This window comes from Lontra canadensis, unplaced genomic scaffold, assembly GCF_010015895.1.
Source record: "Lontra canadensis isolate GAN:19392208 unplaced genomic scaffold, GSC_riverotter_1.0 scaffold2, whole genome shotgun sequence".
Lineage (NCBI taxonomy): Eukaryota > Metazoa > Chordata > Mammalia > Carnivora > Mustelidae > Lontra > Lontra canadensis.
In genome coordinates, this window is record NW_022630996.1 from 40,238,762 (window position 1) to 40,258,835 (window position 20,074).

Here is a 20,074-nt window from a genome sequence, read left to right on the forward strand (position 1 = left end):
GCAAAATCTCCAGCTACACCTACCAGCTCCATATCACCAACCAAGCTTCCCGGGCCCAGATGGGAAGTGTAATCTGGGGAATGAAGTGCCTGGGGGCCAGGGAGCTTGTCAGAGCCAAACGAGCTCTGAGGTGTCCAACAATAAATTAAGCAGATCTGAAAAACAGTTGGAAGCAATAAAAATGAAACCACACATACACCGCCCCCCAAAAAAAGTTCACTCACTGAAGTGGCTTCTTGCTGCTTCTTGTCTCTTTCTTTAGTAGATTCCAATCTTTATAAATATCTTCCCCAAGTCAAAGGAAGGAGCCAATGGGAAGAAGAGAAGGCCTGAGGTGTGCCTGAGGTCGGCTGGGAATGTGAGCTAGTTGTGTAATAAGAAGCCACCTTTTGGAAATGCCAGGGAAAATAAAAGACCCTTGAGTCATAAAATTCTTTATCTTGCTCTCCCAGCTCTGAGGCCCCCCTCCTGCAAACACACACAAACATACACCTCCCACTCCCCATCCCCAGCAGGGGCATGTGTGGGGTCCGTGTTCCAGGGACATGCCAACTGAACATTCTCGGGCACTGTTTTCTCTCCACCACAAACACGATGAAGGATCACTGAGGACGGGTTCAACTAACGCTACATTAAGGCTACATTAAGGGATGAATGCCCTAAGGCACTGAGTTGGTTGGTCTGCATTTCCCCCTTTGTAGGTTTATAGCAATAAAAAGAATAAACCCATATAACAGGACCATTCAGGGTTAAACTCCCTCTGGAAGAACACTATCTTCCTTTCTTAGGATCAGTCGCCAGGGAACATGCCATCATAACCTGTCAGCCATGAATGGGAAGACTTGTGGAAGAAGGGTTACAGAAAATGGAACTAGCATTTGTTGAGCATTTACTACGTACGATATTTCATTAAAAAAACCATATATGTGCCAGGCACCGGGCTTATACGTACAGAGATAACCACTGCTGACATTCAAGGAGGGCCTTCCAACCCCTGGGTTACATGTGTTTCCTTATTTGCTTCCAGAAGAACTCCTTGAAGTAGGTAGTGTGGCGATCTCTACTTTCCCAAGTGAAAGGTTAGACACTTTCCCAAGGTCACAGAGCTGGCAAGGAACTGAGTCAAGACCCAAGCCCAGCCAGTCAGACTCTACTGTCTGGCCCATGTGGGAATAAGGAACGGGCTTGCCTCTGAGGTGCTCGTGCTTTAGTAGGGAAGCTACTGCAGCTCACATGCCTGGCACGTGGCAGCAGGCACTCCATAAATGACTTTGTTTATCTCCACGGGCACCCTTAGGAAGCAGGGGAGATGACTGCTATTTTATCAAGAACTACGCTCAGAGATGTCACCCAGCTATTAAGAGGCAGAGCAAAAACCAAGACCCAAAACTGTCTGGTTCTTTCATGCTCTCGGCTCTCAGAGGCGCGATGAAGACTTCACACCCTAGCATACAAGGAACATTTGGTTCATATTTTCACTGGTGTCATATTTTGGAAGCTGTCAGCAGCCACATCATCCTGCCAAGTCAGCCCCAAATGCTCCAGTGTGTGTATAAGGCTTCCTTGAGCTGGGGGGAAGGGGAACCCAAAACAAACAGATCAACCAAAAACAACAACAAGGAAACCGTGGGCAGAAGCGTTGGAAGGGACTGAGTGGGAGGGGAAGAGGATCGGCGCTGAAGGTTCCTTTGGAGCCACATGTGTTTCTGGGCATCTTTCATCGTTCCCTCAAGGAAAGGCGCCCAGGCGGTTCTAAGGGCTCCAGTCGGGGGAAAGCGGCAGAACCGAGGAATTCTGGAAGTAACGCTTCACGTGTTTTTAGTGGGGTTTTGCACAGTTTTGTTTGTTGAGGTGGTTTTGCCACTGCCATGCAGAAGCCTCCGGCAGATGGGGCAAAGCAGCAACCATTCCCTCACCATAAAAGTACCCTGAGAGAATACCGGCTTCTGAAGCCTACTTTCATTCTTAAATAAAACACTTTCCCCAAAGATTCTCATTTTCTTCTTCTACAGGACTTCACTGTTGAGGTACACAAAGGAATTTCCTCTTTCTGCAGCCTGGTCTAAAATCAGATAGAGCCTGTCCGAAGAGAGAATTCTTTTGCAAGATAGATGGCTCTAGAATCATCTGTTTGTGAAAGAGGTCTGGCTCCATCACAGAGAGTTTCTGTATCACCTTTTCTTCTTGTTTAACATTTAGGGTTTGGAAAAAAAACAAAAAACAAAAAACCTTGACAGTGATAGCCTCACAGGGAAAAGTCATGTCCCCACTCTGCTGTGGGTTTGGGGTGGCAGAGTTCTCTCAAAAATTCTTTCTCTCAAATTCTTCACTAATTAGATTTTCTCTGGCATCAAAGGGAGTTGAAATAAGCTCAGGAAATAGGGCCAATTGCTTCAGGGGCTGAGGAGCAGGCCAACAGGAGAGAATTTCTCACCATTCTAGGTTAATCCATGAACAAGGTAGCAGGGCTAAATGAGCTGAAGTCAGGCTTCTTTCCTCTTTCTCCTTCTCCTTCTCCTTCTCCTTCTCCTTCTCCTTCTCCTTCTCCTTCTCCTTCTCCTTCTCCTTCTCCTTCTCCTTCTCCTTCTCCTTCTCCTTCTTATTTATTTATTTTTTTAAGGTACAGCTTCTCCTCTGACAGAGATGTCAGTAGAAGAATGTTTCCCCTGAGGAGACTTGGTTAAAAGAGACAGGGTTAACCAGCTAAGGTTCACTGTTTCCTCACCACAGTTCAAAACTAGCTACCAACCATCTTCACTCCATGTCCACCTTTATTATTTTCCTCAGAAAACTGGCAAACTAGTTTCCTCAGGAGCTCCTACTGAGAGAGAAGAGAATCTGCAGCCTGGGAGGCATTTCTGTAGGGTGGAGAAGACCTCTTTGTTTTGAAAAGATACTTCTAGTCATACTGTTGCCAAGACTTTTTCTTCTCCCTGGATTCCAACTTCTTAATCACTGAATATTTCCTGATACATAGATTCAGACACACATCAAGAGGAATCTCACAAGCTAGCATAGTTGTTACAAAAACCTTCCACAAACCATTTAATGGTATCATTATACAAACATTAAAGAAGGATAAGTGACTGGTGAAGGGGGCAACCAGGAAAAAGAACCTTCTGGATTTTGCACAGAAACCAAATTATTTCCAAGTTACGAAACTGAATTTTCCAGAACAAAATTATTCACACTGAATCTAACTTCCAGTGACCCAGCACCACAGTCTTCTGTGTGCTGCTAAATATGATCTCAAAATGCCATTCTGACTTTTGGGAATCTACCACTACCACTACCACACTGCATGCAACCCTACTGCATTTGGGTGTCTAGGGCTGGGTCAAAGCTCCCCAAAGGAGGGAGAACCTGATGGCTGGAGAAGCACTTCTTCCAAAAAGTCATTATCATCTTAAGTTCATTTCTGTTTTCTGTCATTGGTCATTAGGTGGGGAAGCAAGATGGCCCATGGCTTGGAAGAGGCAAAGGATGCAAGTTAACGGCTTGGAGCCTGTGTTGACTCGCATCTTCTTGACCTCTTAGCTATGTGACTTTAACATACACACGTGCTCAATAAACATTTCTGGAGTGAATAAACGACTTAACTTCTCCAAGCCCACATTATTCCTTGTCCATAAAATGGAGACAAAAACTGTTGGGAAAAAATTCTCCTTGGATCTCTTACTATTACATACATCTGAGAAACAGAAACTTTTGTTTCAGAATCTTTTCAAAAACATTTGTATGGCGAACAGTCTCAGAAGGTAGACTTAGTGTGTCCCTCTGAGGCAGAAAGCAGGTTTGATTACTGTCCAGTATATTCAAATATTCTCTCCCAAGGGGGCAGAGGTCAGGCAAGGAGGCTTACCACAACAGAGATTGGCATTTCTAAACTCCAAGCGGCGTTTCTAAACTCCATGCACACTCAGCTTCCACCTGGGCCACACTCCATGTCACCTTTGCAGGGCCTGGGGCTAGGGAGACTGATGGCAAGATGAAGCCACCACCGCTTCCCTGCCTTAAGTAATAAAGAACTTTGTTTCCATCCCAGAAATCTCATCCCTTCTACCAGCCTCCAGGAAACTTGCAGGCTGATTGATTAGTTTTCATGCACAGTAAAATCCCAGATCTTCATAGTTCTTGACAATAGCAATCTCAACCTCATAGTGTTGTGCACTTTAAACGAGATAAGCATGTACAAAGCTCTGTGGTGTCTGGTCCAAAGTAAATATTCAATTAAAAGTAGCTTCTATTACTATCCTATATAATGAATGATCTTTTAATACATATATATATATTCAAAGAGCATATCCTCATACATGCACGTACTCCAATTATTCAGTAAGAGAATATAATCAAAAGTATGAATAAGTGGTCATAACAATATGAGGAGACTTGGTTATGACTCAAGATAAACTTTGATACATGGTCCCAACTGTACAGTGATGAATATGGTTTCAACCACATACTATGCAACTTCGTGGTTAAAATCCATAAAGAGAGGGTGCCTGGGTGGCTCAGTGCATTAAAGCCTTTGCCTTCAGCTCAGGTCATGATCCCAGGGTCCTGGGATCGAGCCCCACATCAGCCTCTCTGCTCAGCAGGGAGCCTGCTTCCCTTCCTCTCTCTCTCTGCCTGCCTCTCTGCCTCCTTGTGCTATATATTTTAAAGTATTTTAGTTTTTCAAGATCTCTCTCTGTCAAATAAATAAATAAAATCTTTAAAAAATCCATAAAGAGCCAGATTCATATTCTGGTTCTTCTACTCACAAACTATAAGACCTTGGGCAAACTATGCAGAGGAGTTTTATCTTCTCAAATGTAGAAATTAAAAGTATATACCCTTTACCAGGTACTACGATGACTAAACAAGATAGTGGCTTGTTGGGGCACCTGGATGACACCATCATTAAGCGTCTGCCTTCGGCTCAGGTCATGATCCCAGGTTCCCGGGATTGAGCCCCATGTCAGGATCCCTGCTTAGCAGGAAGTCTGCTTCTCCCCCTCCCTCTGCCCCTGCTTGTGTTCCCTCTTTCACTGTATCTCTCTCTGTCAAATAAATAAATAAAATCTTTAAAGAAAAAAAAGATAGCAGCTTGTGAAATATTTAACACAGTGTTTGGCACATAAAAAACATCCACCTGTTATTTTATTCAGAGAACAACGACATCAATAAATGAGATGTGGGGGCACCTGGGTGGCTCAGTGGGTTAAAGCCTCTGCCTTCGGCTCAGGTCATGATCCCAGGGTCCTGGGATCGAGCTCCAAGTTGGGCTCTCTGCTCAATAGGGAGCCTGCTTCCTCCTCTCTCTCTGCCTGCCTCTCTGCCTACTTGTGATCTCTGTCAAATAAATAAATAAAATCTTTTTTTAAAAAATGAGATGTGACTCTATTTGCAGAGCTATTTGTATTTTCCAAAGTACTTTTACGTTAGCTCTCTTAACCCTCTCCGTAATTCTGGGAGGTAGACAAGACAGGTATGAACCCAATTTTAAAGATGGGAAAACTGAAGCTAAGGGAGGTTAAATGGCTTTCTCAAGAGCAAAGATTAAGCAAATAGCAGACATTTTATTTTTTAAAATTTCTTTCTATGTGCACAGCCACTAGAGATTATCAAAAGGTAAAGATCTCTCTGTGCTTTTGAGTAACGGAGCTCACATGTTACCAGGAGCTGGCGAATGCATCTGGCCCATCTTAACAGCCTTATGGGCTTGAAGCTCTCAACCAAATGCAAACTTTTGGTGTGTTTGCATTTAGGTTTTGCCAAGAGTAGATGGCTTTCTATTTTTAAAAAGGAAGGGAAAAAGAACATTGGAAGGTATTTAAATCAAGCTCTAAAGTCTTCTTGGACACAAAATGACTCTTAGAAAACAACATTTTGATGAGTTAAGTATAAATGAATCAAAACCATATGGACTGAATTTCCCTTAAAATACACAAGGGTCTAAAAATTAAGGGGGGAAAATGCATTGATAAAATACATTTGGGATTTTATTGAAACCAAAACATTTACAAAACCATTACACATCCAGATTCACCCAACCTTGATGTGTTCTTTTCTGAAGGCCATGGCCAGCCTCCTTGGACCTCTCCAGTAGGCTGCCAAACATATCCTTCATGCCAGAAAAAAGTTACCGGACTCCAAGCCACCCCACAGCCAGGCTTGGATCCTGTCTTATGTGTAGCTGAGGGACCACCTTCAGCCCAAATGGTCCTAACTCCAATTCTCAGTATTTCAAAGAATCAGCCTCAATCAAATGGGTCTGTGCACCCCATCATATCGAAGGCCTAATAACCAATCCTTGCCTAAATCGTTTTATAAGTGGCTATTAAATTAAGCTTCCAACTTGCAATCCTAAAGCTAGTAAACCATCAGATTACTCTCCAGGCTTGTAAAATTAGCTAAAGATGAATTTAGAAGCCCAGGCAGGGGCTGGCATCGAAAAGGACTACAATATGTCATGAAAGCGTGGGCCCTATTGCAGCAGCTTCCTGCAAATGGGAATAATAAGCATGTGATATTAACTGAAGCCCTTCATTTAAGGAAACAGAATCAACCAACTGGTAATTAACAAATTATTCTTAAACAGACTTCACTTAAAAATTAAGTTCAACTACCATTTTTCTATAGTCAGGAAAACGCTAACTGGTACTTAAAGTAAACACAACTTAGGCAGATGGTGAGATCTCACAGGGCACCAAACCTATACTTAAATAAATCAGCTTTGTCGGACTGGAGTACCACATGGGTACTCAGCACAATCCATGGGCATCTCTGCAAGATTTGGAAGCAATTTATTGTCATGTGACGGTGATAAGTGAGAGCTCTAAGTTTTCCTGTTAAAACGTTCCACACTCCTGAGACAGGTAAAGTCTACCTACTGGAAAGAAACATTTTTCAAGATATCCCAGAAGTATGTCCTAGAAGGAAAGATGATCCCAATCCATCTGAGTACAGACAAGCATTCCTGTGAGTTTGTTCATTCATTCATTCATTCATTCACTCATTCAAGAAATATTTATGAAAAAGAAGAAGAAAAAGAAGAAGAAGAAGAGAAAGAAAGAAAGAAAGAAAGAAAGAAAAGAAAAGAAAAGAAAAGAAAAGAAAAGAAAAGAAAAGAAAGAAAAGTATTTACTAAATATTTACCCAGTGGCAGGCATTTTGCGAGGTCCTGGGTGTATGAAGCTGAACGATGTTCACAATTACTCACGCAGGCACAGAAAGACAGAAATAATAAAGCAAGTTGCTAAATGCTATTATAAGGATGCTTTAAGAAGCACTTTGGGAATCCTAAGAGAGGAAGAGCAAACACCACTTGAAGGATTCAGGAAAGCCTTCGTCTGTGGCAGAGCCATTGTAAGGGAGAGGCAGCCTAGGGGGTTAAGAGCGACAGTCCTGAAGTAACAGGCTGCACAGGTTCAAATTCTGACTCCACTATTTACTGGCTCTGTGATTCTGAGAAGTTTATTTAATCTCTGGGTCAGGTACCTCCTCTGTGAAATGCAACCAATAATGGCAACCACTTCCACTGTAAAGATTAAATGAGTGCCTGATACATATTAAGTGGTACTATCTTAGCCAGATATTATAGGAACTTACCCAACAGAGATCGTGCAGAGAGAGTACACCAGTTAGCAGAACAGCATGTGTAAAGAGTGGGATTCATGAAAAGTCCAATAGCTGCAATTACGGTGAAAATGTTAGTATAGCAGGTTCATAATGTATACGTGGAAAGGAATCAGGTATAGATTAGGTTCATACTGTCAAAGACCATCTACATCAAGCCAAGGAGGTTAGATTTTGGCAGAAGTACAGTTGATAGCCAACAAAAATCTGTTACAGTCTGCTCTGTTTTCCAGAACATTCTGCCTCTAATGCAGGGCTTATGCTGGCATGGGTAAGGTCCCATGCCAGATGTGGAGACAAAGCATCACATAAAGGGTCTGGTTTTTGTTTTTGTTTTTATCGCAAGTAGAACTGTCTGTGGTCAAGGATGACAAAGTAGACATTGCCACTTTTAGTTGCTTACCAAGAAAAATTGTGGTGCACAACTGAAGGACAACTATTCCTACTTCCTTACGTTGCTCTCCAGGTTTGGAGGTACCTAAGTTTGGTTCTTCCTCCATCCCCACAAAACGCTGGACCTGGATTTCAAAACTCACTGTTGGATGTACGTTTGTAACCAGTCGATTTTATTAGCTTTAATGGTGTTCACAAAGCACAGAATGTTAGAAGTTGAAGGGAATTTACGGCAATTGCTAGGTCCAGTTGGTCCCTACTTGGGGGTCTCTGGATTCCTAGGCAGTCTGTGAAAGTAGTAACAGAGATCAGTTCTATTTCCAGTATTTCTAAAAGCTTACCATATATTTAACCATTTAGTCATTCACAAAAATGCTTTCACATGCCAGGTAAAATGTCAACTTTCTTTACGCCAGCTAGAATTTTTGATTCAGGATGGTAACATCAGTCACTTCATGTTTATCACAAGTTCTGACTGACAATTACAAACGCTTTAATTTAAAAAGAAAATGTATCAAGTAATATTTATCTAGTGGAAAAAATCTGTCAAATGTAAAAAGGAAAACGAAGAGGTCCTTTACAGTGTAAGGTGGGAATCAGTGGTCTCTAGTCCATCCTCACCAGTCCGTCCCAAAATCCTCCCTTAGCAGTAACTGGCTGGTTTGTCCTCAGACCTTGCTAGTATATCCTCATTCCCATCCCCCCCCCTGCCTGTTTTTAAAGTGTAAAACCTCCTCTTTACTGGGAATGTCTATCGGAAGGGAAAAGATAATTCAGCACATTTGGGGTTATCTAAATGTCAAAGGAAAGCCTGAACATCAACTCTCAAGAAATGGATGAGTTAAGCACTGTCTACTCTTTGGTGAAATTCTATTACATAACAGTCAATGTGTCTCTAGACAGCAAGACCTTTAGGAAGGATTCTTATGCTCTGTCTCTTGCACACTCTACCCAGTAAACACTTAAGGTGCTGCATAAATGATGCATCACAACGCATCCCAACCACAAATGGATCCTGAATAAAAGCCTTTTTGGATAACTGGAAAATATCACACAGGGACGAATGCCAGTGCTTGTAAATGCACCCTGAGCCTGAAAGTTATCAGATTCTAATCTTGCAAATGTCTATTCTCTTTTCTGTTCCAGAACAGATTTAGGACTGTACGCCCAAAAACAACCATACGAAAAATACAGAACATGTTCATCCTTGAGTGACTACACTGAAGAAGGAGGGTGAAATGACATGGTTTACAGTTGACAGGCCTGGATCTCTAAATAGAACTATTCATAACATGATGACTAATAACAAAAACAGTTACAATTTCATTTAGCTGGACGATATTACCAACTATACCTTCGGTGTCCTATTGCTAGGCGAAATGACCTATGTTTTTATTATACTTTTTGAAATCCATGGCCACTAAAATTAGGGTTTGGGGTGACAGATAAAACTAAAAGAAAAAAAAAGTCTCGGGCTGGGTGGCTCAGTGGTTAAAGCCTCTGCATTCAGCTCAGGTCATGATCCCAGGGTCCTGGGATCGAGTTCCGCATCAGGCTCTCTGCTCAGCAGGGAGCCTGCTTCTCCATCTCTCTCTGGCTGCCTCTCTGCCTACTCGTGATCTCTGTCTGTCAAATAAATAAAGAAAATCTTAAAAAAAAAAAATCCCATATTAGCAAAAGGTGATAGACATAAGATCTATGGAGCCAAGCATTCCATGGTATTTTCGCCATACAGATAGCTTCATTGAAGAAGATGGCATGGTGGTTTCTCCTGGAAAGTTTTTCAAATTATGTGTACAGTACAATAACTAAGAACACAAGGAAGGGAGGCACCCATGACAGAAAGTAGGCTCCGCCGCTTATTAGCCACATGATCTTGGGTAAAATCTTCAGCCTCTCTAAACTTCAGTTTCCCCATCAGACTAAAGACAACACCATCTGCTAAATAGAACAGTGTAATTAAAGTATTTAACATAATGCCTGACATATAGGAAGCATTAATCAAATTAATTTATTAATCTATTTCCTCTGCGTGAACAGGCAGTAATATGGAGTATTTAGCCACGCCCCTTAACAGGTGCTTGTCTGTCATTCAGGTAGGGAGAATCCTTTCTGCTGATCACATAACATTGTGAATAAGATCTGAGTTCGCCGAGGGAAGCTGTCCTACTGACTCAGTGACATCAGGCCAAAGGGAAGATAAAATCATGCCTGGACTTCACCAATCTGGAGACCTTCCCATACTTACTCTTCTAAAACTGAGGCAAGGACAATTAGGAATAGTTCATCATTTGCTTTAACACAACCTTTGAGTTGCCCCAAGAGCACAGTACACAATTCCACTTTTGGAATTTTATGTGGCAGAATAGAGGCAACCTGCTCCCACAAACCCCATCATCTTGGTCACACATTTTTAAATGTGTGGTTGGGCTGGTCCCACTTATCACTGTGATGGAAACTCCACTTGGTTAGGAAAAATCATTGCCTCTAAGCTCAGGCAAATACTTGGCCATCGAGAGTCAGACTCTGTACTTAGCATAGTTAAGAGAGTATAATTCAAATCTGAAAGGAACTCAATGGCTTAACATTTTGCTACCCCTCCAGAAACCCATCTTCAGAAGTTCTTGTTACCGCCAACCAAAGGAATAACACATAGATAAGTAATAATCTGGCCACGTTCTGTGCCCACTCCCCAAGGCGAACACTTTGGGGAGAAAAACACACCCTCTCCTGTTCTCTATCAAGCACATGAGGAGACTAGTCACGAGCCAAGAGATTGTTTGTAGCAGCGCTGAGGTCTCCGATATGTAGCAGAAACATCCCAAAACACGGGTGACGAAAGGCCATATGCACAAATGCACATAAAGCACACAGACTACAGAGGGAGACCTCTGCAGCTCGCACAGCAAGGGCAAGAAGCATTGATTTTCACTGGAGAGGACAGATCAGGTTACAGAAATGCACACATTTAATTTTTATGAGACAGAGAGCTCACAGAAACAACAACAACAAAAAATCCCACTTTGCGACACATTAATGAAGCTGGTAAGGGCAACTTGCAGATAAAACAAAGAGAAATGCTTAACTGTATTATCAAAAGGCCTTTGAAAATAAGCTGTAACGCCACAAGCCATTCTGACATGTTCCGTGATGCATCTAGTCTCCAGGCTGGAGAGATGCTGGACCCAGGTCACATCCCCAAATCCTCCTTTTTTATATAAATACATAGAGATGTTATTACTCACCAATTTCTGGTTTCCCTAAAGAATGCTTCTCATTTTCTAGGTAAATCCAAGAGTCACCAATCCTTCAGCTGCAGCCCCAACCCCAGAAGAGCAATTAAGCAAGGCAGAAACGTGGTTTCATACCAGAGCATCTTCCTCCACAAATGTAATTTACAGTGGAGTGTTTGGTTCATCTGTCACCTGAGAATTATACAACCTCACCAGTTACCCTGAAAATAAATAAGCGCTCCTCATTCAGGTAAATGAGATCGTTTCAGAAGTAAATTGACTCCACCACGAAAGCTTACCTTTTGCAAAGAAAATAAACGTTTGAAATTTTTCTCCTGATGAAGGTGATGCAGCTGATGTTACCTTGAAGAGGCTGGTCCTATGGCCCTCATTCATAGTAAGGCCAGCCCAGGAGAAGCCAGAGGCCACGGGAACTGGAAACAGCTGGTATTAACTCCTTTTAAGTCAACTCTCAGCTCTTATCAGTACGCAAAATCTCCCGGGCAGGAATCGAGGGGGAGAGGTCAAAAGGCACATCTCCACAGACAATCTTACATCCAGAAATAAAAGCACCTTACAGAATGAACTGAATTTTTACCAGCCCACACGAAGATTTTAACCATCCACTCCCTCCTACAGAGCACCCCTCATCTGAGCTTCACGACAGCCCTGCACATTTGAGAAAATAGTATTTTTCCCATTTATAGGTTGGGAAACTGAGGCAGCATGCAGTTACCCAAGAAACCAGAGACTCACAGTCGGTCATAAGTTGAGTCAGGGTCAAGAACCAGGTGGTCTAGGCGATAATGCCAGCACTCACTGAATCTCTCTGTTTTTAGAGGAATCATAACACACGGTTTCTACTCCTAAAGTGCTCATGACCTAATTAGAAAAATAAGATGCTCACACGTTAAATTAAACAATGCCATTGAGAAAAAATTACCAATGCTCAGTGTATATTCTTTTCACTATTTTCAGCTCAGAGCCACATTAATTTTATGAATTTACAAACTGACAAAAAGATTCCTAATAAGTTAACACACAGTTGCAAACCAAAGACTGCACAATGAAAGCCAGGGAGGCTGTTCAGAACACATCATTTGCTAGATTATTTGTGCCCACATGACCCTCCTGCTGAATACCGAGGTAAACTGTAATACCTAGTCTTAGGTGTAAACATTTATCAGTGACCAGATGATACAGTTCACACTGAAGGAAAAAGAAGTTTAATGTGGTTTTAAAACCCACAGTCTCCAATTTTTAGCTATTTCGCTACTGAGTTACAATGATCTATGGGGATCTAAACTTTTCTCATTTTTTTTGGATTCCCACTTCTCGGAACTCCAAACTTTCTAAACACTTCCAACCAACTTTCAGATTTCTATATTTTAAGGAATTCACTTAGAGTGGGCTACAATGAGCATGAAGAAGCTATGAAAAAAAATTGGCAACGAGGTCTCCACAAATCCCTGGATCGACACCAGGTGCGAATCTGGACAGATGATTACAATTCTATAAAAAGGAGTGAAGAATTAATGATCTAAGTTATAATAATTAGCAATTATATTTTCAGAGTCTCTAGGAGTAATTAATTAGAGCATACCTTTGAGGTATGATTACCTCCATTATAAAATGAGGCAGCAGAGATGGAGCTGAGATGAATTGCCTCGGGCCAGAGGCAGGAAAAGCGAGCGGGCTGTCAGAGATACCTGGAATTCCTGAGCCCCGCAGCCTGACTCCGAAGCCCGCTCACTCGTTGCTGGCATCGGGAAGCTCAGCCTTCACGTGGCATCCACCAGAGGCTGTCTTTCTCCCTCTGTCAACTACTCCTCTCCGCTAGTGCTATGGACCCCTTCGGTTCTCACATGAGATGCTTCTCAGACTGTGGTTTCCTTGGTTGGCAGGCTGCCCCCCAAAAGTATAGTTGAATAAAATGCCATAAGTAGAAGTCTGGATCTTTTGAGATTTTTATTACGGTAGGTGAAAGGGAGAGATGCACAGAAAAACATAGGGAGGATTGCTCTAACTGAACCTGTAACAAGCAGGAATAACGGGACTCCAAATGCAATGTGTTTACACATTTGCAGGCTCATATATAAACTACACACACAAATGTTTTTGACCTTCTATACTCAAAGTATATGGCTGTATTTGTGCCTCTAAGTTTTAAGGATAAAGGGTGCATATTAAAAAGTGTACATTTCAATATCTGAAATATTAATACCCTGGAGGAAAAATGACCAAAGGCACAGACAGACGTGAACAAACAACTGACAAATTGCCAGCAAATAAATGGAAACAATGTTCAATGTTCCTTTTCATCAAATAAAAACAAGTTAAAATAAGTTTTGACTAACAAATTGGCAAGCATTTCCTTCTTAAGGACTATCCAAATCCTGGCTAAAGGTCAAGTTTGATAGGTACTCTGCATAGCCGCGCGGCGATGATGAGGCAATTGGTATAAGATGTTTGTAAGCAATTTAACAGAATGTATCAAAATCCACTTGTTCAAATAATTCCTTTGGAAAAAATGAGAGATGCAGCAGATGAAGGGTTATCTGTAGGAAGGTTTACCACAATATTATTTATTATCAGAGAAAAATTCAAAATAGACTATGTGTCCAATAATAGAACAGCTTAAGGACATTATGACAAACAGAAGATTATACCATCATTAAAACTGTATTTTCAAGAACTAAATCATGACCTCCAGGAAATGTTCACAAAGGAATGCTAAGTAGGAAAATATCCAAACACAAATCTGCAAATACCCTATGAATTATAACTAGATGATCTGGATGAATAAAGACATAGATTATATGAGACTATACATCAAAATTACCAACAGTGATTACCTTTGGTTAGAATTTCTTTCTTTATAAGTTTCTGTATTTTCCATGAGTTTTTAAAATCAGGAAACCGTAAATTTCTCTTTAAAATTTTTAAAAAGTGGGGCGCCTGGGTGGCTCAGTGGATTAAAGCCTCTGTCTTCGGCTCAGGTCATGATCTTAGGGTCCTGGGATCGAGCCCCACATCGGGCTCTCCACTCAGCAGGGAGCCTGCTTCCCTTCCTCTCTCTCTCTACCTGCCTCTCTGCCTACTTGTGATCTCTGTCAAATAAATAAAATCTTTAAAAAAAATTTTTTTTTTAAAGTAAGGGAATCCTTAAACTTGAGATATAGTTTAACATTTTTTTTTTTTTTTGCCATGTTGGTGCAAGCCAGCTAAAATACATCTTTACTCAGAAAGGAACACAACAACAAGTAGATTTGAGCATTAGGACTGGTTGATTTCCCATGTTAAAACTCTGGAACATACTCTGCCTAGTGACTCAGGAAAAATAGATTCCCTTTTGTTCCTCTTTGGGGTATTTTTCTCACAAGGTCAGCTTCAGGGGGAATTTAGAGGAAGGAGAAGTTACCAAGACCACTATTTTAAATGGTGTGTTCTAACTTCAAAATCCTAGAAGACACTGCCAAATCTGGGCGTCTGCTGGCTTAGAAAAAAGCCCCAGGACGACATAGAGGCAACAGCCATGAATGACACAACAGAAAAATGATGGCTTCTTATTTGAGAAAATATGCACAGAATATGCCAAAAAGACTCCTACACTGAATGTTTTTCTGAATGAATTTCTTGTAAGTTCTGTCACATGAAACTAATGTAATACTAGGAATCCCTATGCTATGAGTACCTCATTCCAAGTGCACCCACCCCACTGCTTTTGTCATTGGCTGGTAGAAATACACAACTCTTCAACTCTATTAACACAATGCATAATTATAACATCCTATTACAAAGCTTCCATGTTTGTTTTATTATTGCCCAAGCATGACTTTTAGTTAATAGATTTCAGAGTATTAAAAAAAAAACAAACAGCTAGATGCAATAACTAATGCAATCAGAATCACTAAAAAATCATAATAACCCATAGCTGTTTGCAGTCACCCAAACCCTGCAATGGCTCTCCACTGCATTTAGATTGAAATTGAAACCCCGAACATGGCTCAGCACACCTCACCTCCAATGTCATCCCATAGCATTTGCCCCTTGTCCACTACACTTGGGCTACACCGGTTTTTCTTTTTTCTCAACCATGGCAAGCTTATTCCCATAGCACTAGGTCTCCTCTATACCTGGAATGTTCTCCCCCTTAATCGCCAAATGATTGAACCAGCTTTGTTTTCAAGTATAGGTTAAAAGTGATCATGTGAACAGATGAGAAATCAATCATGTGAAATGACAAACTTAAATTAACATTTTTACTCTGATATTCTTCTTAGGAGAGATTGCCCTTGGTTTACCACTAATGTTTGAAAGTGCCTTATGAATGCTTTCTTGAAAAACAGAAAGGTTGTAAACATCAAAGCATGAGCCCATGCCAAAAGTATAAGAATGAACCAGGATTCTTTACTGGTTACAACTCAAAATCTAGAAGGCTCTAACACCAGCTTCCATTGTCTTCCCTAACTATGGTGTCTTAGGGAAATAGTGCTATTTCCCTTATGTCTTTCATTTTAAATAGTGTCCATTATTAATGCTATAGATACAACATTAATTCCAAGTATCATTTACAAGTACTGTGTAGCAGGCAGTCTCTGAGATGTCCCCCAATGATCCCAGTCTTCTAATATACATGTGTGTAATCTCCTTTCCTGAATACAAGCTGGGCTTAATGACTTGCTTCTAATGAACAGAATACAACACATGTATTCTACTTTCTACCTCTTGGAATCCTTACTTTATTCGTAGCCTGCCAGCAGCCACATAAATGAGCTGGGTGTGCATCTTCTGAGACCTGCAATGGCCACATGAGTTTAGAAGTAGATCCTCCCCTAGATGAGGCTTAAGAAAACTACAGCTCCGGCCAAAGTTTTGATTACAGGCTTGAGAGAAACCCTGAGCAAGGGGACCCAGCTAAGCCATAACCAGATTCCTGACCCACAGCAACTCTGAGTTAATAAGTACATGTTGGAGAAGGGTGCCTGGGTGGCTCAGTCAGTTAAGCATCCAATCTTGAGTTCTGCTCAGGTCATGATCTCAGGGTCGTGAGATCAAGCCCCACATCAGGCTCTGTGTTGGGCATGGAGCCTGCTTAAGATTCTCCCTCTCCTTCTCCATGCCCCTCCCACCCCACCCCCACTCACATACACATTCTCTCTCTCTAAAAAAATAAAAATAAAAATAAGAAGTAAAAATAAATTTTTTCAAATAAATGGAAGTAAAATAGCAAAATAAATAAATAAATAAATGTTTTAAATAGATATATGCTGGGGACGGGGGGCCTGATTTGTTAAACAGCAATGGCTAACTAACACAACTGTTTATAACCCAAGCTACACACCTCACATTTCTTTTTTTTTGTTAGTGAAAGAAAATTTAAGCTCCCTAAGTTATAAGAATAAAATCTTTGGTCATATAGGGATGAAGGATATTCAAAACTAGAAATAATGAATCAGGATTTATTCCCAAAAGAAATAATAACTATATTTGGTATACCAACCATAATAGCCACTCATAATTTATATACCATTTTTCAGTCTAGTTGGTGTTTTCACATAAGTGACCATTTACTCCTCTTACAAATGCTATGAAGTAGCTATTACTGGGATCTCCATCTTATAGATGAGGAGACTGATACTCAGTAGATTTTATGAGCTCCAGAGGGCAAAGACCTCTCTCTTATTCCCCATGCTTCCCCAGTGTCTCACTCTATGTCTAGCACTATAAATGCTCAACACATATTTGCTGAGTAGATGCTTCTCACCACAATGTTATCTATAAAATTGGTGACCTTATATCTATAAAGTTGTGACCCTGAAGTTCCCCAACTGACATACACATCAATCTCTATAGAGACCCATGTAACTCATGAAACCAGTGTATGTGTTTCTCAAACAATATAGGCACCTCTGAAAGCTCACTCTAGCTTTAAACACAGTACAAAGATCATTCTCTAATTTAATCCTGTTTTTCACACAGTTCTACACTGCCAAAGATAGAGACCTAGAGCTCTTTTACGAGCGAACAACCCTTTCTCCGTAAATTAAATCTCTTCCCTCAGATATCATTTCCTATACTGTCCCCGATGAGGCTGGAGACAGCAGACCTTTCTAAGAGTCACCAAAGGAAATCATCATCCAGCTCAGATCCCTTCATCCCCCACCACACGCCCACCCCTCCCCTGCCAGCCTGGCCTCTTTCCCCGATAAACATGGCGGTAAACATGGTGAGGAGGAAGTAATAGGTCTTGTCAAAGGTCACTATAAAATAACCTCGGGCAATGTTAGATAGAGGTGTCCATAGAAATGCAACAAAGAGGCTGACAAGGAAACAGGAGGTGGGGTATTTTGATTAGGAAGTTTATATAAGCCTTAAATTCCTCTTCTTTTCAAAGTTTCACAGTCCAGTGATCATTCACTCTAACCACAGCCCACTCCCTTCTATCACCAAATAAAGTGTTTCTTCACAAAAAAACACATGGAGCCATTAAGTAATCAATTAGTCTATGTTTTAAGAAGATAAGAAAATCATTAGGTATGATTACTCATGAAATCATATGCGTACAAATAGAGGAACTGCAATATATCGTGTGTAAAGTAATAAGTTAATAGCAGGCATCCATTCCCTCAGCAAATACTGAAGAACTGTCTGCTATGTGTCAGCCCTAGATGTTGGGAAAATGGTGATGAACTAAATATGCATGATCAGAATTCAGATTCTAGTGGAACATACGGATTTCAAATTTTAAAAAATTAAAAATCACTTCAAGAAATAGAAATCTAAAAAACTGACAAATGATAAGAAGCGAAAGTTCAGGGTAGCAGGCGTTTTTAACAGGGAAACCATATTTAGGTTAGGAAGCCAGGAAAAAGCAGGCATAGTCTCAGCAGGCATGGTCAAGGCAAAAGGACAGCATATTCAAAGGCGCTATAGCTGAGAAGGGCTCGGTGCTTTCAAGGACCTAAAACTCCAGTGCGGTTGGGGCCCTCCGCATGAAGAACTGTGTGTTGTGAGACGAGCATGGCCTAGCTGATGCCAAGACTGTGATCCTGACTCTCTACCTGCCGCCCAGACCCCCTCCCTGAATACCAGACTCAGCATCCCCCATCTACTGGACATCTCACATGTAACACACCCACAGCTGAGCTCCATTTCTCACCCACCAAACCATCTTCCCCATCTCAGCTAATGGAACTCCAACCTTCCAGGGTCTCGGGTCAATAATATCAGCATCCTTCTCCCTAGGATCTTGCTAACAGCCAACCTGTCAGCAAGTCCTTTCAGCTTTACCTTCCAATGAAGCCAAATGCCTTCTCACCACCTCTCTCATGATCACCCAGTCCAAGCCGCCAGTCTCTAGCCTCCTAACACATCTCTCTGCTGCCACGCTAGCCTACACAAGCCGACTCTTTGACCGCAAAGAAGGTCCTTAGAAGTGATGGATTCTCTTCTCAAAACTACCCAGTGGCTTCCTTTGTTGCTAAAATTAACATCCAAGTCTCACAGCATCACCTGTGAGTCCACCCATCACCTCCCACTCCTTCCTCACCACCACCATGTCCGCATCCTTGCAGCCCCTTGAGCATACCAGGCCCTTTGTGCTAGCAGATCCTTTGTCTGCAAGTTCTTTCTCCACAACCCCTGCAGGAAGGGCCCCTCCCTCCAGCCTCTCTACTCACATGTCAGAAAGGCCTTCCCTGACTCTCCAGCTGAAGGAGGAAAGAGCTCACGGTATCTATTTACCCAGTCTCATCTTTCTTTTTGCACTTACTGCTATATGATGAATTATGTATTTACCTATTTGTATAGAGATTTTGTATGTTGGTTCACTGACATATCTGTAGAACCCAGAAGAGTTCTATCTGAAGAGAGCAAAGGTACACCTTTAATGATGCACCTTGTTGGCCTACCACGTGGCCATCTCCAGAAGTCCTATTGTAATAAAAATACAAACTCCCAGCAAATAGATTATTTAATATCTTAGCAAGATTTGAGAAGCAAGAGAAGAAGAGAGTATCTGGCTAGGAGGAGGAGCATGAGGGCCAGGGTTTGTGGAAGACAGAGCAGTGTCAGGGGGAGGTGGGCAACCCTCAGGTTGAGAGCTCCTGGACAGGCACTGGAGTGGAACAGAATGTGCCCAGAGGAAGAGGGGCAGAAATAAAAGGAATAAAAGTGTGAGAGTGCCCAGGACGAACTGGAACTCTGTCACATTTGTGCCCAAGCTCAACCCTCAAGGAAGGTATTTTCAGCCAGCCTAAGAAGAAGGAGGTTAAGGTCTTCAGAGTACCTATTTCCCCTGCCGAAAGATTGGTCATGTTTTTTTTATAATCCTAAAAAAGAATGCACAACAAACTTAAATGTGAAACACAGTGGACAGTTAAGAAATTACGGTCTAGTAATTCCATGGAATATGATGCATAAGCACAGTTTTGAAAACTACGTAGCAACGTGAAAGAATGCCTGTGGTATAGTTTTAAGTGAAGGAAGCAGCCTTTAAAAAGGAGTCTATGTTCTAATTTAAACTATTTAAAATTTATTATCTGGACCAGGTATGGAAGAGAATGTAAAAATGAAAAACCAATGATTCCTTGGGGTTGTGATATTCTCTGTGATTTCCTAATCTCACTCCCTTTTTGAAGTTCTGAAATATTATTACAATAGTTTTTTTATGCTGTAGGGACAGCCATCAATATACCTAAAGACTCTCCCTAGGCTGGTCTTCCCAGGAGCCCTCGCCAAATATCAAATGTCTCCCTCTGGTAATAGGAAATTCATGACAAAGAACAATGTCCAAGTACCCCTATCATCAATTCACTCAAGATTAT

The 20,074-nt window shown here is 41.4% G+C and overlaps 1 protein-coding gene across 2 annotated transcripts in view; it reads right to left on the reverse strand.

Annotated features, from left to right (window-relative positions):
- The window catches only part of CREB5 (cAMP responsive element binding protein 5), a 398,292-nt gene that overhangs the window by 362,119 nt on the left and 16,099 nt on the right, over positions 1 to 20,074 (reverse strand). The gene's annotated exons all lie outside the window — the stretch shown is intronic.